We start from the raw sequence: 20,824 nt of genomic DNA on the forward strand, positions 1-20,824 counted from the left end.
TCAAATAGTTTTAACATTTTGTTAACTGCATACATTACATCTTATACTACATCTTAATTTCAGTTACTTTATGGGGTCACCCCGGTATTGAAGTACTTCCGGGTCATTGTATCCTAGGAAGTAGTTCTTTGAAATTTTGAAGTTCTTAGTTTAAAGCCATCCCTACTTCGACATGTTAAATTCTAAATGTATTTACTGACACTGTGTACATTTTGTGCCATTTCTGATGTCTTTAACAGTTGTTTTGTCTGTGTTTTTCAGGACTATATTCCTGTGTGGATAGATTAAAAAACTACTCCAGACTGGTAGACATGACAGATGTTTCTTGGAAATATGAACATGGACTTAAAACTTTGATGTGTAGCAAAAAAATTCATCGTTGATGATAGTGATTTTTAGGGCTGTCATCGATAGAAACGATATCGATGTATCAACGATATTTTTTGGTCGATCGATTATCGATTCCCATTTTCAAAAATCGATATTTTACAGAGAGAAAAAACAACTGTCTAGATAAACACTCAGACCCTCTAAAACAACTTTTTCTGCCTGCAAAAATGTGCCGAAAGTAACGGAAGTTGTCAAAAAAGGTCATGTCTAAACTTGTACCGTAGCAGTTTTTTCCACTAGCCGGCACTACCTATATGGGTAGAAGTAAAAAGGGCTCAACTTCAGAATCTATTTGCAAAAAGTTACGTTGTCCTGTCTTGAAGGTCGCTTCGTTGTTTGTGCATGTAAAAACATAGAGTATATATACTGTTTCTACGTCAATCTCGGCTTTTTACTTGTTCGCGTATAGCTGATCACTCAGTAAAAGGTACAGAATTTAGCTAGTGCCCGTAACAATAACAATCAAAGATGGCCGAAGAGGAAGCCGTCGCCGGCTTAATAGTGGAAAAACAGTCAAAAGACGGAAGGAAAAGCTTTGTTTTGGTTCGTAAGAAACACAGGGTGTTGCTTAAACATGCCATTAGTACAACAAACAAACAGTCAAACACTACAAATTTGAGGCCCATTGAAACTTGGGCAGAAGTTAAAAAAGAAAACAAAAAAAACAACAAAAAAAAAAACAAAAAAAAAACAACAACACGCGGTGCCAGTACCTAATCCGAATGTAAACTTGTGCAAGGTAATAATTAAGACAGGGAATGAAACAGGCTAAAAATAAATAAAAACATTGTAAATAAATAAATTAATTAATTTAATAAATAAATAGATATCTGTGGAAGAGAAATGCAGAATTTTAGCTGTTTGAAACCCAACTCCAGTGCCTGGTATTATAGTTTACTAGGTTGTAAAGTAGGATAAATGCAAAAGAGGAGTGAAGGCACAATGAAGATCTATAAAAGATTTCATTAATTTTCATTTATTTTATTTATTTCATAGATACAAATACAACACAATCAAACAGTAATATAAAAAGTAGGCAAAAAAAAAAGACATAACATTAACAAGAAGGTATATAGCATGCCCATAAACAAAGAGATTGTTAATCTAACTTAATAATCGATATATCGATGTATCGTCGATATTTGTCTTCCGATATATCGGTATCGTCGATATGCAAAAGACCCAATCAATGACAGCCCTAGTGATTTTCTAAGCTATATTGACTGGAACAGGGTTGGTCTTTACAAATACAGAGCTGTCAATGCTGCAATTTTGTTGTGAAAGTCACAATCCATTTCAGAAGGTGCTTGTTTTACTATACAGCAAAGACGAAGAAATTGTACTGGGCCGACACCTATATGGGAAATAGTTAATTTTGAATATCTCAGCAACCAAAGGGTTTACAGCAATGGAACTTCACACACTAGTAGCTGATAACAATAAAAACCAGTGGCTAAAAGAATTTTATCAAGGTTTATGAAATTTTAATTTTATTGAATTTTTAAAAATTGAATAGTTAATTTTTCATTTAAATTAAGTAACAGTCATCTCCCATTGATTATTCAGTCGTCTGCAATAGCGCAAAGACTATGAACAAGAAAAAGACTATTAACTGGGCTATATAAGAGAAAATCATACAGATTTTTAATAATTTAAAAAAAAAAATTAATTTGTTTATTTAAAAAAAAACACTATTTTTGTGTATTGCTTTTTCGAACAGTTTTTTTTAGGTTGGATGACGTTCTGGAACATTGCCGCAACAAACTGCAGATCAACAGTGTCTTGCATGAAAATGGAGAATGTATATTTTGGACCGAATGTATTAACAAATTTGGCTACGGCCAGTTTCGTTACAGAGATCCAAGAGACCCACTGTCTGTCGGTTATAGAACACGAACCAATCACTGTGTTGCATTAATGGTTCATTAGGCGAGATTTTGATATTTCAGCCAGTCAACAGGCATCACATTTTTGCAATAATAAACTGTGCATAAATGTTGAACACCTTGTTTTTGAGGGAAACAGTACAAATAATTTAAGGAAAAATTGTTTTTAGCTCGACTATACGAAGTATAAGGAGAGCTATCCTACTCGCCCCGGCGTCGGCGTCTTTCCGCGTCCCCACCTTGGTTAAAGTTTTGGTGCACTTTCTCTTTTTTCTACTTATCTCTGTAATTACTTGATGGATTTGATTCAAACTTGAAATACTTATTCCTCATCATCATCCACATCATCTGACATAAGGGCCATAACTCTGGCACCAATATTTCATGAATTATCCCCCCTTTTCACTTAGATTTTCAGGTTAAAGTTTTGATGCACTTTCACTCTATCTCTGTTATTACTGAATGGATTTGATTCAAACTTAAAATATTGTTCAGCATCATCACCCACATCATATGACACAAGATGCATAACTCTGGCACAATTTTTCCTAAATTATTCCCCTTTTTACTTAGAATTTCAGGTTAAAGTTTTATGAACTTCCACTCTATCTCTGTTATTACTGAATGGATCTGATTCAAACTTAAACAATTGTTCAACATCATTACCCTTATCATATGACACAAGGTGCATAACTCTGGGACCAATTTTTCATGAATTATTTCCTCTTTTTACTTAGAAATTTAGGTTAAAGTTTTGATGCACTTTCACTCTGTCTCTGTTATTACTGAATGGATTTGATTCAAACTTAAAATAGTTGTTCAACATCATCACCCACACCATATGATGCAAGGTGCATAACTCTGGCACCAATTTTTCATTAATTATTCCCCCTTTTTACTTAGAATTTTAGGTTAAAGTTTTGATGCACTTTCACTCTGTCTCTGTTATTACTGAATGGATTTGATTCAAACTTAAAATAGTTGTTCAACATCATCACCCACAATATATGACACAAGCTGCATAACTCTGGCACCAATATTTAATGAATTATGCCCCTTTTTGCTTAGGATATACTTATATAGTGTTTTGATACATTTTATCTTTACCTCTCTTATTACTTTAAGTTGATATTTTTGACATAGACTCAGGCTATTGTGCAATATCTTCATCCACAATTGGAGTCATTAAACACTCCAGTGACAGCTCTTAGTTTCCTCAGATGTGCCCAGTTTCACTATCCAGCATCGAAATAGTCGAGCGCGCTGTCTCCTGTGACAGCTCTTGTTCTCATTCTAGGTGTTATCGGCATTTTGGTGTGGCAGGGCACCGCTTAGCAGACTGTCTAGTGCATTTATCAACACATTTACCATAGTTTTATTTTTCTGTTATTTTTAGCTCACCTGTCACAAAGTGACAAGGTGAACTTTTGTGATCACGCAGTGTCCGTCGTCCGTCCGTAAACTTTTGCTTGTGACCACTCTAGAGGTCACATTTTTCATGGGATCTTTATGAAAGTTGGTCAGAATGTTCATCTTGATGATATCTAGGTCAAGTTCGAAACTGGGTCACGTGCCTTCAAAAACTAGGTCAGTAGGTCTAAGAATAGAAAAACCTTGTGACCTCTCTAGAGGCCATATATTTCACAAGATTTTCATGAAAATTGGTCAGAATGTTCAATTTGATGATATCTAGGTCAAGTTCGAAACTGGGTCACGTGCCATCAAAAACTAGGTCAGTAGGTCTAAAAATAGAAAAACCTTGTGACCTCTCTAGAGGCCATATATTTCACAAGATCTTCATGAAAATTGGTCAAAACGTTCACCTTGATGATATCTAGGTCAAGTTCGAAAGTGGGTCACGTGCCGTCAAAAACTAGGTCAGTAGGTCAAATAATAGAAAAACCTTGTGACCTCTCTAAAGGCCATATTTTTCATGGGATCTGTATGAAAATTGGTCTGAATGTTCATCTTGATGATATCTAGGTCAAGTTCGAAACTGGGTCACGTGCGATCAAAAACTAGGTCAGTAGGTCTAAAAATAGAAAAACCTTGTGACCTCTCTAGAGGCCATATATTTCATGAGATCTTCATGAAAATTGGTCAGAATGTTCACCTTGATGATATCTAGGTCAAGTTCGAAACTGGGTCACGTGCCATCAAAAACTAGGTCAGTAGGTCAAATAATAGAAAAACCTTGTGACCTCCCTAAAGGCCATATTTTTCATGGGATCTGTATGAAAGTTGGTCTGAATGTTCATCTTGATGATATCCAGGTCAAGTTTGAAAGTGGGTCACGTGCCTTCAAAAACTAGGTCAGTAGGTCAAATAATAGAAAAACCTTGTGACCTCTCTAAAGGCCATATTTTTCATGGGATCTGTATGAAATTTGGTCTGAATGTTTATCTTGATGATATCTAGGTCAAGTTTGAAACTGGGTCAACTGCAGTCAAAAACTAGGTCAGTAGGTCTAAAATTATTAAAATCTTTTGACCTCTCTAAGAGGCCATATTTTTCAATGGATCTTCATGAAGATTGATCTGAATGTTCACCTTGATGATATCTAGGTCAGTTTTGAAACTGGGTCACTTGCGGTCAAAAACTAGGCCAGTAGGTATAAAAATAGAAAAACCTTGTGACCTCTCTAGAGGCCATATTTTTCATGAGATCTTCATGAAAATTAGTGAGAATGTTCACCTTGATGCTATCTAGGTAAAGTTCAAAACAGGGTCATGTACCTTCGAAAACTAGGTCAATAGGTCAAATAATAGAAAAACCTTGTGACCTCTCTAGAGACCATATTTTTCAATGGATCTTCATGAAAATTGGTCAGAATTTTTATCTTGATAATATCTAGGTCAAGTTAAAAACTGGGTCACATGAGCTTAAAAACTAGGTCACTATGTCAAATAATAGAAGAAACGACATCATACTAAAAAACTGGGTCATGTGGGAAGAGGTGAGCGATTCAGGACCATCATGGTCCTCTTGTTTCTTTAATTTACACGTACCTTCAAAAACTAGGTCAGTAGGTCTAAAAATAGAGAAACCTTGTGACCATATTTTTCACAAGATCTTCATGAAAATTGGTCAGAATGTTCACCTTGATGATATCTAGGTCACGTTTGAAACCAGGTCACGTGCCACCAAAACTAGGTCAGTAGGTCAAATAATAGAAAAACCTTGTGACCTCTCTAGAGGCCATATTTTTCATGGGATCTATATGAAAGTTGGTCTGAATGCTCATCTTGATGATATCTAGGTCAATTTCGAAACTGGGTCACGTGCGGTTAAAAACTAGGTCAGTAGGTCTAAAAATAGAAAAACATAATGACCTTTATAGAGGCCATATTTTTCACAAGATCTTCATGAAAATTTGTCAGAATGTTCATCTTGATGATATCTAGGCCAAGTTCGAAACTGGGTCACGTGCCTTTAAAAACTAGGTCAGTAGGTCAAATAATAGAAAAACCTTGTGACCTCTCTAGAGGCGAGATTTTTCATGGAATCTTTATGAAAGTTAATCTGAATGTTTATCTTGATATTATCTAGGTCAAGTCGAAACTGGGTCACGTGTGGTCAAAAACTAGGTCAGTAGGTCTAAAAATAAAAAAAAACTTGTGACCTCTCTAGAGGCCATACTTGTGAATGGATCTTCATAAAAATTGGTCAGAATGTTCATCTTGATGATATCTAGGTCAAGTTCGAAAATGGGTCAAGTGCCATTAAAACTAGGTCAGTAGGTCAAATAATAAAAAACCTTGTGACCTCTCTAGAGGCCATAATTTTCATGGGATCTTATGAAAGTTGGTCTGAATGTTCATCTTGATGATATCTAGGTCAAGTTCAAAACTGGGTCAACTGCGGTCAATAACTAGGTCAGAAGGTCTAAAAATAGAAAAACCTCGTGACCTTCTAGAGGCCATACTTTTGATGAAAATTGGTCAGAATGTTCACCTTGATGATATCTAGGTCAAGTTCGAAACTGGGTCACGTGCCATCAATAACTAGGTCAGTAGGTCAAATAATAAAAAAAAACCTTGTGACCTCTCTAGAGGCCATATTTTTCATGGGATCTGTATGAAAGTTGGTCTGAATGTTCATCTTGATGATATCAAGGTCAGGTTCAAAACTGGGTCACATGAGCTCAAAAACTAGGTCACTATGTCAGATAATAGAAAAAACGACGTCATACTCATTTCAAAACTGAGTCATATGGGGACAGGTGAGCGATTCAGGACCATCATGGTCCTCTTGTTTCTTTAATTTACAGGGAAATGTCTGTATAACAATGAATTTAAGATGGATATAAGTTATGCCTGTTGTTTTGGTTGTTGTTGTTTATATGTATTATTATGTCTCCCCCAGGAGACATATTGTTTTTGCCCTGTCCGTCCGTCCTTCCGTCCGTCCGTCCGTACGTCACACTTCATTTCCGAGCAATAACTGGAGAACCATTTGACCTAGAACCTTTAAACTTCATAGGGTTGTAGGGCTGCTGTAGTAGACGACCCCTATTGATTTTGGGGTCACTCCGTCAAAGGTCAAGGTCACAGGGGCCTGAACATTGAAAACCATTTCCGATCAATTACTAGAGAACCACTTGACCCAGAATGTTGAAACTTCATAGGATGATTGGCCATGAAGAGTAGATGACCCCTATTGATTTTGGGGTCACTCTGTCAAAGGTCAAGGTCACAGGGGCCTGAACATTGAAAACCATTTCCGATCAATAACTAGAGAACCACTTGACCCAGAATGTTGAAACTTCATAGGATGATTGGTCATGAAGAGTAGATGACCCCTATTGATTTTGGGGTCACTCCGTCAAAGGTCAAGGTCACAGGGGCCTGAACATTGAAAACCATTTCCGATCAATTACTAGAGAACCACTTGACCCAGAATGTTGAAACTTCATAGGATGATTGATAATGAAGAGTAGATGACCCCTATTGATTTTGGGGTCACTCCATCAAAGGTCAAGGTCACAGGGGCCTGAACATGGAAAATCATTTCCGATCAATAACTAGAGAACCACTTAACCCAGAATGTTGAAACTTCATAGGATGATTGTACATGTAAAGTAGATGACCCCTATTGATTTTGGGGTCACTCCATTAAAGGTCAAGGTCACAGGAGCCTGAACATTGAAAACCATTTCCGGTCAGTAACTTGAGAACCACTTGACCCAGAATGTTGAAACTTAATAGGATGATTGCTCATGCAGAGTAGATGACCCCTAACAATTTTGGGGTCACTCTGTGAAAGGTCAAGGTCACAGGGGCCTGAACATTGAAAACCATTTCCGGTCAGTAACTTGAGAACCACTTGACCCAGAATGATGAAACTTCATAGGATGATTGGTCATGCAGAGTAGATGACCCCTACCGATTTAAGGGTGACTCTGTTAAAGGTCAAGGCCACAGGGCCTGAACATGGAAAACCATTTCCAATCAATAACTTGAGAACCTCTTGACCCAGAAGTTGAAACTTCATAGGATGATTGTTCATGCAGAGTAAATGACCCCTAATGTTTTTGGGGTCACTCTGTTAAAGGTCAAGGTCACAGAGGTCTGAACATTGATAACCAGTTCATATCAATAACTTGAGAACCACTTGACCCAGAATGTTGAAACTTCATAGGATGATTGAACATGCAGAGTAGATGACCCCTATTGATTTTGGGGTCAGTCTATTAAAGGTCAAGGTCACAGTGGCCTGTTCATGTAAAATCATTTTTTTGGAAATAACTTGAGAACCACTTGACCTACAATGTTGAAACTTAATAGGATGATTGGACATGCAGAGTAGATGACCCCTACTTATTTTGAGGTCACTTGATCAAAGGTCAAGGTCACAGGAGCCTGAACAGTGACTTGAGAACCACTAGGCCAAGAGTGTTGAAATTTAGCGGGATGACTGGACATGCCAAGTAGATGATCCCTATTGCAGCCAACCATCAGTGTCTCTTTTACTTTCGCTCCTGACCCCTATTAACTTCTTGCCTATAGGACTTTGCATTGGGGGAGACATGCGCTTTTTTACAAAAGCATTTTCTAGTTTTAGTTTCAGTATATGTTCAAGAGCTCTTTCCATTTGGGCCGGAATCAGGCCATCATCAGACATTCTGCCATGAATGTGACGGTGCTCTTTCTCTTTTTTCTTTTTAGCTTGACTATACGAAGTGTAAGGAGAGCTATGCTACTGGACCTGGTGTCGGCATCTTTCCGCGTCCCAACCTTGGTAAAGTTTTTTTTTACACTTTCTCTTTTTTCATCATACTCAGTAATTACTTGATGGATTTGATTCAAACTTAAAATAGTTATTCCTCATCATCACCCACATCATCTGACATAAGGGTAATAACTCTTGCACAAATATTTCATGATTTATTTCACTTTCACTCTGTCTCTGTTATTACTGAATGGATTTGATTCAAGTTTTAAAATAATATTTTCAACATCTTCACCCACATTTTATGACACAAGGTGCATAATTCTGGCACAAATTTTAATGAATTATTTCCCTTTTACTTAGAATTTAAGGTTAAAGTTTTGATGCACTTTCACTCTATCTCTGTTATTACTGAATGTATTTTTTTCATACTTGAATTAGTTGTTAAACATCATCCCCCACATCATATTGACACAAGGTTCATAACTCTACACCAAATGTTTCATGAATTTTTCCCCCTATTACTTAAAATTTTAAGGTTAATTTTAATTTATTTTTCATATATCTCAGTTATTACTGAATGGATTTGATTCATACTTGAAGTACTTGTTTTAAATCCTCATCCCCCATCATATGACACAAGGTACATAACTCCTGCACCCAAAATATTTTATGAATTATGCCCCCTTTTTGTTTAGAATTATAGTTATATAATGTTTTGATACACTTTAAATTTACCTGTCTTATTACTTGATATTTTGACACAGACTCAGGCTTTTGTGCATTATCTTCACCCAAACATTGGAGTAATTAAAACTCTCCAGTGACAGCTCTAGTTTCCGCAGATGTGCCCAGTTTCACTATCCAGCATCGAAATAGTCGAGCGCGCTGTCTCCTGTGACAGCTCTTTTTCCCTTTTTTGTAGGTGAAAGAACCGCTACGTTTCTAAGACTTTAAATTTTAGAAACACTGTTTGCTGACGGGGCCTCATCAAGTTGCCCCCTTTCACGTACTCGTCCGGATACTGGCCTGAACTGGGGGCTTGATCATAGGCATTTTCCAGCTTGGCTTGATTATTTTTCTGCGGGTCTTGAACTTGGCTGTTGTATTTATGTCTCTGTGACCTCTTGAAGTTTTTTTGAGATACCTTTTTGCTCGTGGTGAAAGAGCCGATCCGTAAATGCCTTTTGACTTTTTTTCCACGAAGCTTGCAGTATATTGTTTCACTGAAGTGTTTTTGATGCCAGACTACCAGCAAAGTTTCTGGACAGGTTAATGTCTTTTGGCATAGTAGATACAATGTAGTACTGCCCTGTTGAACCCCTCACATTTCTGTGTTGAAGTGTTGCTTGTCACACTCATAATGGCACAGTCACTGAGTCTTATCTCAAGATTTGCTGACAACAGCTCACGGTCATTTTTGTTCAGTTGCAGGTGACGAATTCCATGCATTGGTAGAAACTTAGAATGATACCACCAGTCACCAACATTCCCTAGACCAGAGCAAACTATTGAGTCGTATGGACAGAAGCTGCTGTTTCCAGTGTAGCACTGTTAGTAGCTGCTTTTATTCCCGGGTAAAGCGATTTACTTCTTCTGTCAGTCCTTTTCCCATTGGTACGAAGTTTCTTTATGATTGCGCTACATCTACCCCTTGATTATTTCCCCAGAGCTGAAATGGCTTGTTGTCTGGCACTGCCTGTCAGTTTTTTTGCCTTGGAATACTGTCTGGCTCCATTTGGGAAGTCCGGGCTTTCTTACATGCATGCTTCAAAGATGATGTGGATCTGCCTGGCTGTTGACACTCCAGGCATAGCCTGGCTTATCATAGAAGTCATTCATTCCCAGATGGGCTACCGTGTCGCCATCAGTTGTCAGTGTGTGGATAAGTAGGTTCACATTTGACAACTGCTTAGCAATGCCGTATGCGTTTTTTCTTTCAGAATGAGGCTCCATGTATGGTATTGTTGCTGTGCATTCATCATAGCGACCAGGACAAGTTATTGTCGATCTCCTTGTTCTTCAGATAAGCCCCTGTCCAGCAAAGCTTATTTTGTGCAGCTGGTCCCACTATGTACTTGTAGCTTGTATGGTTTTCAATTGCAACTCCATAGGCTTGTGAAGCTGCCTGTCCAGGTTTATAGAGGACACCATTCTTTTTGCATTGTAGTGGCCATCAAAGGCCCGATCTAGAAGTTGCGGGTTCTGATGTCCTTGTTCGAGGTTATGCTAAAATGCCCTAGCTCCCTTTTTTACGCCCGAAGGGACGTATTATTTTTATAAACGCTGGTGTCTGTCTGTCCGCCCGTCTCTCTGTCTGTCCGTTAGCAATTTCGTGTCCGCTCTGTAACTCTTGAACCCCTTGAAGGATTTCAAGGAAGCTTTACACAAATGCTCACCACACCGAGACAATGTGCAGAGCGCATGTTTTGGATGTCTCGCTTTAAGGTCAAAGTCATACTTAGGAGTCAAAGGTCATATCAGTTTGTTTCGTGTCCGCTCTGTAACTCTTGAACCCCTTAAAGTATTCAAAGAGACTTGACACAAATGTTCACCACACCAAGACAACGTGCAGAGCGCATGTGTCGGATGACTTGCTTCAAGGTCAGGTCACACTTAGGGGTCAAAGGTCATATCAGTTTGTTTAGTGCCCTGCTCTGTAACTCTTGAACTGCTGGAAGGATTTCAAAGAAACTTGCAGAAATGTTTACCACATTGTAACGATGTGCAGGCGCATGTTTGCGGAGACTCGCTTCAAGGGTCAAGGTCACATTAAGGTCAAAGGTCAAATATGACTTTGCTTTGTGTATATTGCTTTGCATTGCAGTGTTCTTGTTTTTTATTTGGGCCCAGATCTCTTTTTTGTACTTACAATAATTTTGTTTTTGAATTACTTCCCTTTTATGTTACAATAAATAGCTTATTTCAAAACTTTTTTATTATTGGCCATAGGGAAAAACCATACCATTTTTCTGTGGTACATTATGGATGGTACCTCCAATTTTAAGGTTGTATTTTTACATCCTGTACCTGATAAGAATTTTTTTGTAGACTTAAAATATTTTTTATGGACTTCGATTTTGTTTTTTGAAGTTTTCCTTTTGTTGAACCAGTCCTTTGGGCTACAACAGTCAAGTTCTTAAAATTTTGCTACCATCCTATGATTAAGCGTTCGGGCGTATATTGCCCCGCTTGGTGGCGCTCTTATTCTGTCCATGTCCTCATTCAGCTTGACATATTGAAACTGGCAGCATTCAGATAAGTTTGCATGTTTCTTCTACTTGGTGGTATGTCCATCGAAGTTAGAGCAAGTTCCACTTTTTATTCTGATGGCAGTATCCTGGAGGGCAGACACAAGTAACATGTTAATTGCAGTTCCTTTCCCGCCCCGTCGTCTATTATATGTTTCCATTTTATCTGAAAGGAAATGGCAGGAATTACACTTAAACCCTGCAATTTTGAGCCTAGTCTATATTTCTTTTCCTTGTGCAGTGAAATATTTAACTGTTTACACTTTCCAGAACTATGTTGCTGATACACTTTGTTCATAAGGTACTTTAGTTGGTCCAGTTTCCCACAGCCCTATTCCCTAATGGTTCACACCCATTTTCAGATCGCAGTTGTGGGTCGAAGCCCCGGGTTTCTTTGGGAACCCCCTATCCACCTGGTCTTCATTTACAGTTGAACTACATCTAGGATTGGTTGCAGCCTTAGAAGGAAGAAGGAAAAGCAGTATTTCTTATTTCCTGCCTTGAAATGTCCGCCATCCACACGGCACTTAAGTTTTCCCTTTGCCATGTTGAATTCTATACAGTTGTTGAAAGATTTTGATGTTGTCTGCTTAAAGTCTGGCAATATTGTAACTAAAAGTCTTTTTGTGCCATTATTAACACATTCAGGTTGTTTTTTTTTTCAAGGATTATATATGCTAATCCAGCTATCAGAAAGTCTATTTGAAATGCATCATTAAGAGGTGATAAAATAAAAAAGTGGAAACTCCACAGGTCGCTCAAACAACAAAAGCCCAAAATGTTGCAGGCTCGGTTTTGATTGAGCCTGTTATGGACGGTAGTGGAAATGCATGCTACCGTCCCACGCCCTCTAGCCCCCGGGGTTGAGCAGAATTTAAAATTTAATACATGCTAAAAGTACAAAGAAAAATTTAGAGACATCCGCAGATGTATTCAAACGGCGATGAACATGGAAGTCTTAGATAATCACTTTTGACCTTAATTGATATTATTATTAAATAGTGTGGTGTATGGGTGTGTTTTACTTTTAGATATTAGTTGCAGTAATCCTAATTGGTCTTTGTCATGGAATTTTGTCCATTAAATCTTTAAAATATCAGTTTATTTTTATTTCAGCTAACAAACTCTTATTTTTAGCTCGACTTTTCAAAGAATAAGTAGAGCTATCCTACTCACCATGGATTTGCGTCACACCCTGGTTAAGTTTTTCATACCAGTCCACTTTTTGACAAAGTCTTTTGAGATAAAGCTTTGAAACTTTCAACACTTGTTTACCATCACCATGTCCCGTTGTAGGCAAGAGTACATAACTCTGTCAAGCATTTTGCTGAATTATGGCCCCTTTTTTTCTAAGAAAAACTTGGTAAGTTTTTCGTACCAGTCCACTTTTTGACAAAGTCTTTTGAGATAAAGCTTTGAAACTTTCAACACTTGTTTACCATCACCATGTCCCCGTTGTAGGGAAGAGTACATAAATCTGTCAAGCATTTTGACTGAATTATGGCCCCTTTTTTTATTAGAATCTTGGTTAAGTTTTTCGTACCAGTTCATATTTTGAAAAAAGTCTTTCGAGATAAAACTTTGAAACTTTCAACACTTGTTTTTCCATCATCATGGCCAGTTATAGGCAAGACACATAACTCAATCAAAGATTTGGCTGAATTATGGCCCCTTTTGACTTTGAAATCTTGGTTAATATTTCGTACCCGTTCATATTTTGACAAAGTCCTTTTGAGATAAAGCTTTTAAAATTTCAACACTTGTTTACCATCATCATGGCCAGTTATAGGGAAGAGTACATAACTCCATCAGGATTTTGGCTGAATTTTGGCCCCTTTTGGGCTTAGAAATCTTGGTTAATATTTCGTACCAGATCATATTTTGCAAAGTCTTTTGAGATAAAACTTTGAAACTTTCAACACCTGTTTAACCATCACCATGTCTTGTTATAGGCAAGAGTACATAACTCCAAACAAGGATTTTGGTTGAATTACGGCCCCTTTTGACTTAGAAATCTTGGTTAAGTTTTTCGTACCAGTTTATATTTTTTTGTAAAGTGTTTGACATATGACTTAGAAACTTTTATCACTTGTTTAGTATAATAGTCTTTAAACTGTAGGGAAAAAGAAAATAACTTTGTCATCTATTTTGGGTAATTATGGCCCTTTTTTGGACTTTGAAATTAGTTTTGTTTTCATACAAGTCCATGTTTTGTCAAAACTATTTGACATATGGCTTTAAACTTTGAACACTTGTTTATCATTATGATTTCCATTTGTAGGCAAGAGTACATAACTATTTTGACTGAATTATGGCCTTTTTGGACTTTGAATCGGCTCATATATTGCTATTTAGTGCAAAACTTATCGAAATCATAGTAATACAGGAACATTGTTTGTATAATCTATTTATTTCTTTTTGTCTGAATATCCGTGGAAATATTTTGACCCCATTCTTCAATCAATTCTTCGAATAGTCGAGCGCGCTGTCATCAGACAGTCTTGTTTTTTAAAATTTTTATTTGATATATCAGTTTACAAAAAAAATAAGGCATACTGTTATATAAAAGATTTTACCAGACCAGCCGGTGACACCAAACTTTATTTCATAAAAATCCATCAAAAATTTTTCTTTCAAGATATGACAGTTTTCCTAATTTGTATATTTTCACTTGAAATACCGGTTTCCGAGGCAATTTGTCCGCAAAGTAAGCCCCATGTTTGTACAGAATTTAGTTTGCAGTGAGAATGCCTTGTTGAGTATTTTCACAATACCCTAATTAACTAATGCGTAAAAAATTTGGCTTAATTCAAAATTTGGTTAGATTTAGGTGTCACCCTGGTATTGAAGTACTTCCGGGTCATTGTATCCTAGGAAGTAGTTCTTTGAAATTTTGAAGTTCCCAGTTTGAAGCCATCACTACTTTGACATGTTAAATTTTAAATGTATTTACTGACACAGTGTACATTTTGTGCCTTTCTGATGTCTTTAACAGTTGTTTTTGTCTGTGTTTTTCAGGACTGTATTCCTGTGCGGATAGATTAAAAAAATACTCCAGACTGGTAGACATGACAGTGTTTATTGGAAATATGACATGGACTTAAACTTTGATGTGTAGCAAAAAAATTCATCGTTGATGATAGTGATTTTTTTAAGCTATATTGACTGGAACAGGGTTATTCTTTAGAAATACAGAGCTGTCAATGCTGCAAAATTTTTTTGTGAATCACCCAAACCATTTCGAAGGTGCGTTTTTTTTACTATACGCAAAGAAAAAGAAATTGTACTGGGCCGACACCTTATGAGACAGCATTTATGTTTGTTTGTTACTCGATTACAAAAATAATGTGCTTGATTTACGAAAAGATTGGATTACGCACTTAAATCCAGTAAACTAACTGTAAGTGTACTTATATTTGCGTGGCTAAACTTTAGTGCAAATGCCTTAAATTCATAGTTTGACTTTTTAACGCATATTGTATTAGTACAGTATCACCGGCGCTAATATAGCCAATTGGTGGCTGAATTTCTATTCGTAATGAAAACGACCAGGCACGCAAATAAACATGCATAGGTCTACAGTATGGCTAAAATCTACATTCGTTTAGATCAGTGTTTATCTGTATACTGTGAATTTGTACATGTATACAGTGCAGAATTGCAATAATTGTTTGTTTTCAAATTTACAACCCGGTTTCAAAGCAGTAAAAAAGTTATGTGAAAACTTGTAACTATTCCCACGGCGATATATGACCATTTTGTGTTGATTCGCCATAAAAAACCCCAAAATACTCACTGTAACTGTTCCGAAGGTGTTATTAACCATGTTTACGGGCAAGAAGAAAAAAAAACAACTTGATTTTCAAAAGGGGTTTTTTTATAAACATTCAAACAGGGTTTTAAAATTTTTCTATTCAAAGCTTTCTGCAGAATATTAGTTAGGAATGCAGTTATTGTCAATTCACAATAAATAGATATTCCACTGTTCTCTGTTTCATTGTAATTACGGTTATTTCAGTACTACAAAAATCGCTTTTTTAAGGAAAGCCCATCATTTCATTCTAATATCACCTAGACATGAACTAGTGCATTTTCCGATCCTGTGAATAGCACGAAAATTAGTACTCCGCTAATATTAATACATTTTTCAGTATGTATCCTGTTTTTTTTCAATGCGTATCATACGGGTAGGTTTGATTTTAATTGCGTTTTTCGTAAAATTTCAAAATGTATATACGCCAATACACATCTTATCTGGAGTTCTGATGCCTTTTCACTGTCTCAGGCATTACTAAATTGATTTGATTCAGATTGTATGTTGTTGTTCCACCTTATCACCACATCATTTGAATTAAAGTCCAGAACTCTGGTACCAATATTTCATGAATTATCCCATCCACCCTCCTCCCTTTTACCTTGAATTTTAGGTTAAAGTTTCGATACAATTTCTCTATCTCTGTTACTTATAAATAGATTTGATTCAAACTTAAAGTAGTTGTTCCACCTTATCACGCATATCCATATGACCAAAAAGGGCCATTGTTTCTGATTTATATGGACCAGTATTTCTGAAATATGCCCCCCCTTTTTCTGAGAATTTCAGGTTAATTTTAATGCATTTTCACTACGTCTCAGTTTTTACTAAAAGGAATGATTCAAACTGGAATTGTTATTACAAAAAATCTCCCACATAATGTTTTCACAAGGTGCAGAAAACACTCTTGCACCAATAATTCATGATTATCCCCTTGTTGCTTAGAATTAATTTATGTAATGTTTTGAGACACTTTATCTTTACATCTCTTATTACTTAATACTTTTGACTCAGACTCAAGCTACTGTCCAATATCTTTGTGGAGTCATTAAACAGCTCCAGCTTCCTCAGATGCGGCCAGTTTCACTATCCAGTTTCATTATCCAGTTTCCCTATCCAGCATCGAAATGGTCGAGGGCGCTATTTCCTGTGACTGCTCTAGTTCTTCATTAGTTTAAAGTCTTTTTCAGTTCAACTGAACACAAAGTGCTCATTGTGAGCTTTAAGGATCATTGGTGGTCTGTCATCCATATATCATCCAAAATGTCTCTATCTCCTTTTAACCATTATATGCCTATTTCAAACAAACTTCACAGGATTGTTTCTTTGTTTTGGAGGTCTTATTTCAGATTTCAAGACTATCATAGCAGAATTCTTCTTGTGATGGTAACTAAAAGGAGAAACATTATAATATTCTTCCCAGAAGACATTTAAAAAAAAAATAGATCCAGGCTAATGTTCTTAGTGTAGTTATATGGAAAACTTTGGAAGATCTTTTCTGAAATTGCTTGTCCAGTTTTAAAGTAATTACACAGCAGTTTTGCATTAAAAAATGTAGAGTGGGGAAGGGGGTAGGTTAGTTTTCCCAGTATTGATGTATAGAAAACTTTGAAAATCTTCAGCTTTGAAACATCTGGCTTGATTTGAAAATAATTTCAAAGCAATGTTCCTTGTATGGCCATTCACCAAATTCCTTCAGATAATTTTTTTCATTAAAGCTCATGACTGCTAGGAGGTGGTTAAAGTTTTTCGGCAAATTTCGTTTTTCTGTTACTATTGCTTATATATTACTTGAACTTCACATTAACATTGTTTACCATGCAAACAAGGATAGTGCACAGGCTGCGCAAAATAGGCACAAGATCACAGTAACTTGCCCTTGGTTGACCACAATAAGGAAGTGGTAACATAGAAAATAGTTCCTCTGTTTGATGGTGAATACAAAAATGCATTGGTGAATTTTTGAGTGAAAAACCTGCAATAAATGAATAGCATATTTTAATAGAGGAGATATAGAATAATAGGTACATGTACAATTTGACAGAATGTGAATGTCAGAATATGCATAACATGACTTTTTGATAATGCCAGTTTGCGGACATCATTCTAGAGAGTATTCTTCATACGCATGTGATTTGGTACAAAACGGTTGAAAAAAGTGCCATTCAAACCACATGTTTATTGTGGCTGGAATTTTTTCTCTTGAACACTTCTGTTGAGTTCAGGTATTTTAGTGGGTTGGAATGCATGCAAAAATGCATTAGTGTCCATTGCCAATATAGAACATATAGTAAAAATAACTTGGGTCTTAGGCCTGATTTAATGGAAAAATTCAGAAAGTAAATTGTCATATTTTTGTTATTTTGCAAACACATGGTTGAAATTTTTGATGGAGAATGGCTGGTTGGCATAGAAATCTGGAAATTACTTGAATTTATTACTACAATTGCTGAAATTGCTTCATTGAGAAAAAAACTACACATGCTTGGAAAAATGTAAAAAATCCTACTTTCAGCATCATATTTCTGAAAATTTTCTAATTTTGCAGGTTTTCATGCATAAAATGCATTTGTATAAGTTCTATTTTTTGAAACCGTTTTTTGGAAAACAAAATGGTGTATTACAAATGCTGCCATGGATTTTTAGAAATTTGACGGGCGGCTGAGGAAATCTGACCAAAGAGTCGGATATTATATATGAGCCGCGCCATGACAAAACCAACATAGTGGGTTTGCGATCAGGATGGATCCAGACCAGCCTGCGCATCAGCGCAGTCTAGTCAGGATCCATGCTGTTCACTTTTAAAGCCTACTGCCATTAGAGAAACCATTGCCGAACAGTATGGATTCTGACCAGACTGCGCGGATGCCACTATGTTGGTTTCCAATGGCACGGCTCATATATATTTGTACCCCCCCGACAACAAAGTTGTAAGGGGGGGTATACTGGTTTCAGGTTGTCTGTCTGTCTGTCCGTCTGTCTGTCTGGCCGTCTGTCCGTAGACGCAATCTTGTGTGCACCATCTCCCCTTTATCCCCTTGACAAAATTTTAAATGAAACTTCACACAATGAACAGTACCAACAGTAGTTGTGCATGGGGCATGTTAGGTTTTTTTTAGAAAAAAAATTTGCAGAGTTATGGGACTTTTTTTTTTTGGGTTACTATACTATATACATAGACACAATCTTGTGCGCACCATCTCTCCTCTTTCCCTTGACACAATTTAATGAACTTCACACAAGTGATCAGTACCAACAGTGGTTTGTGCATGGGGCATGTTAGGTTCTTTTAAAAAAAAAAATTTGAAAGTTAGGGGACTTTGTTTTTTTGTTACTATAAAAATACATAGACACAATCTTTTGCGCACCATCTCTCCACATTCTCTTGACACAATTTAATGAAACTTCACACAATTTGATAAGTAACAACAGTAGTTGTGCATGGGGCATGTTGGGTTTTCTTTCAGAAAAAAAATTTCCCAGAGTTATGGGACTTTGTTTTTTTGTTACTATACTATATACATAGACACAATCTTGTGCGCACCATCTCTCCTCATCCCCTTGACACAATTTAATGAAACTTCACACAAGTGATCAGTAACAACAGTAGTTGTGCATGGGGCATTTTAGGTTCTTTCAGCGACAAAAATTGCAGAGTTATGGGACTTTGTTTCTTGTTTAACATACTATGTACATACAGTCTGCATATGCAATCTTGTGCGTGCCTAATCTACCAAACCCTTACACACAATTTAATGAAACTTCACACAAGTGATCAGTACCAACCCTAGTTGTGCATGGTGCATGTTACATTCTTTTAGATAAATATTCTGCATAGTTATGGGACTTTGTTTTTTGTTACTATACTGTATACATACAGTCTATATACATACAGTCCACAAAATTATGCAATCTTGTGTGCGTTAAATTGCAATGTACTGTGTCAGTGCATGCGGGGGGTACATTCATCACCTTTAGTGATAGCTCTAGTTCTATTCTTGTTTACATTAAATTGCTGTTTTGGATACTTGAATTTACACAGTACACACAGTCTGAATAGAGAAATATGTGTAATCATAATCTGTGCAAGAAAAATCAGTTTACGGACTTGAAATTGAACAATCAGTCCTAAAAAATGGTATTTTTCAATAGATTTGAAGGAAAAAAAGGCAGATTTTTCACACGCTAGACTTGAATATGAGTTTCCTTAAATGCGTAATTGAGCATAAGGGCTTTATATTTGCAGTCCTGAATTGCATGTTTACTTATTCTGTTGGATTTCTTAATTTTCAGTACCCAAAAACATGAAATGAGAGCGCTTGAACAGTGTAAAGTTTGTCGCATAGATGGAGATTGACCGCCTTTATGTATATATAAGTCTACAACTTCTCAGATTTTACTGAAGACAATTGTTGGTGTTGGGAATAGGTAAATAATTCCTTTGTAAATATTTTTAATAAAAATACTTTTCCGTGATACTTTCAAATTTAAAAAGACTTCGTTTAATTGGGAATGGCAATTGAAAGACAGGTAAAATTAGATTATATTGGAATAGCATTATTTCAGCCAGTTTTACTAAAAATGACTGATTCAGAAGCATGTGTGGTAGTGCGATAACATAAGTAATCTGTTACTTTGAAATTGGACAGGGTTTTGTTCGTAATAATTGGTACAGTAAGCTGTATTCCCAAATGGGAATTATTAGGTCAGATTACAGCTAATTATTAGCTGACACATTTTACATACGTAAGACTTTTTTTGCTCACCTGTCACATAGTGACAAGGTAGCTTTTAAAGACCTAACAATTGCTACAATGCACCAATTCTGATATAACACTGAGATATGTCTTAATATATTTTTTGCATTAAAAAACATGACTATCTTTTATGTACATCATGTTAGGAAATATTCTTCTTTTTGTAGAGAAATATATTCAAGGTAGGGCAGTTTTCCAAAAACGCAACAAGAAGTTCAACATTTGTTGCCCAATTGGTGTCTCACAGAAATGGAGTCGAAGGAAAAATTACAAAAAAAGGGTTTAACAAAATTATGTAAGGATAGGGAAATTTTCCCTTTTGCTGAAAAAAAAAAAAAGGAAAAACAATCAATTTTTAAAATTTTGGGATTGTAAAAAGGGTTTTCAAGATTTTATTCTTGTCTTTTGGGCCCCGGGCTTTCATGTCTTCGGGTTAAAAAATGCAAAAAAGGTTTCGAACTTCAAACTTCGTCTGTGTTATTACTTGAGGGGCTTAATTCACTGAAAATAGAATTTCCCCTACAACACAAAATCTTATAAAAACTAAGCCCAAAA

At 36.4% G+C, this 20,824-nt stretch overlaps 1 long non-coding RNA gene across 1 annotated transcript; it reads left to right on the forward strand.

Moving 5' to 3' along the window:
- The first annotated feature begins 1,065 nt into the window (after positions 1-1,065).
- On the forward strand, positions 1,066-20,487 carry LOC128549431 (uncharacterized). Its single transcript, XR_008367610.1, has 3 exons — positions 1,066-1,862; positions 19,806-19,940; positions 20,437-20,487. It is a non-coding gene; the product is annotated as an uncharacterized LOC128549431 (long non-coding RNA).
- The last annotated feature ends 337 nt before the right edge of the window (positions 20,488-20,824 follow it).

The sequence above is a fragment of the Mercenaria mercenaria genome, chromosome 16 (genome assembly GCF_021730395.1).
Source record: "Mercenaria mercenaria strain notata chromosome 16, MADL_Memer_1, whole genome shotgun sequence".
Classification (NCBI taxonomy): domain Eukaryota; kingdom Metazoa; phylum Mollusca; class Bivalvia; order Venerida; family Veneridae; genus Mercenaria; species Mercenaria mercenaria.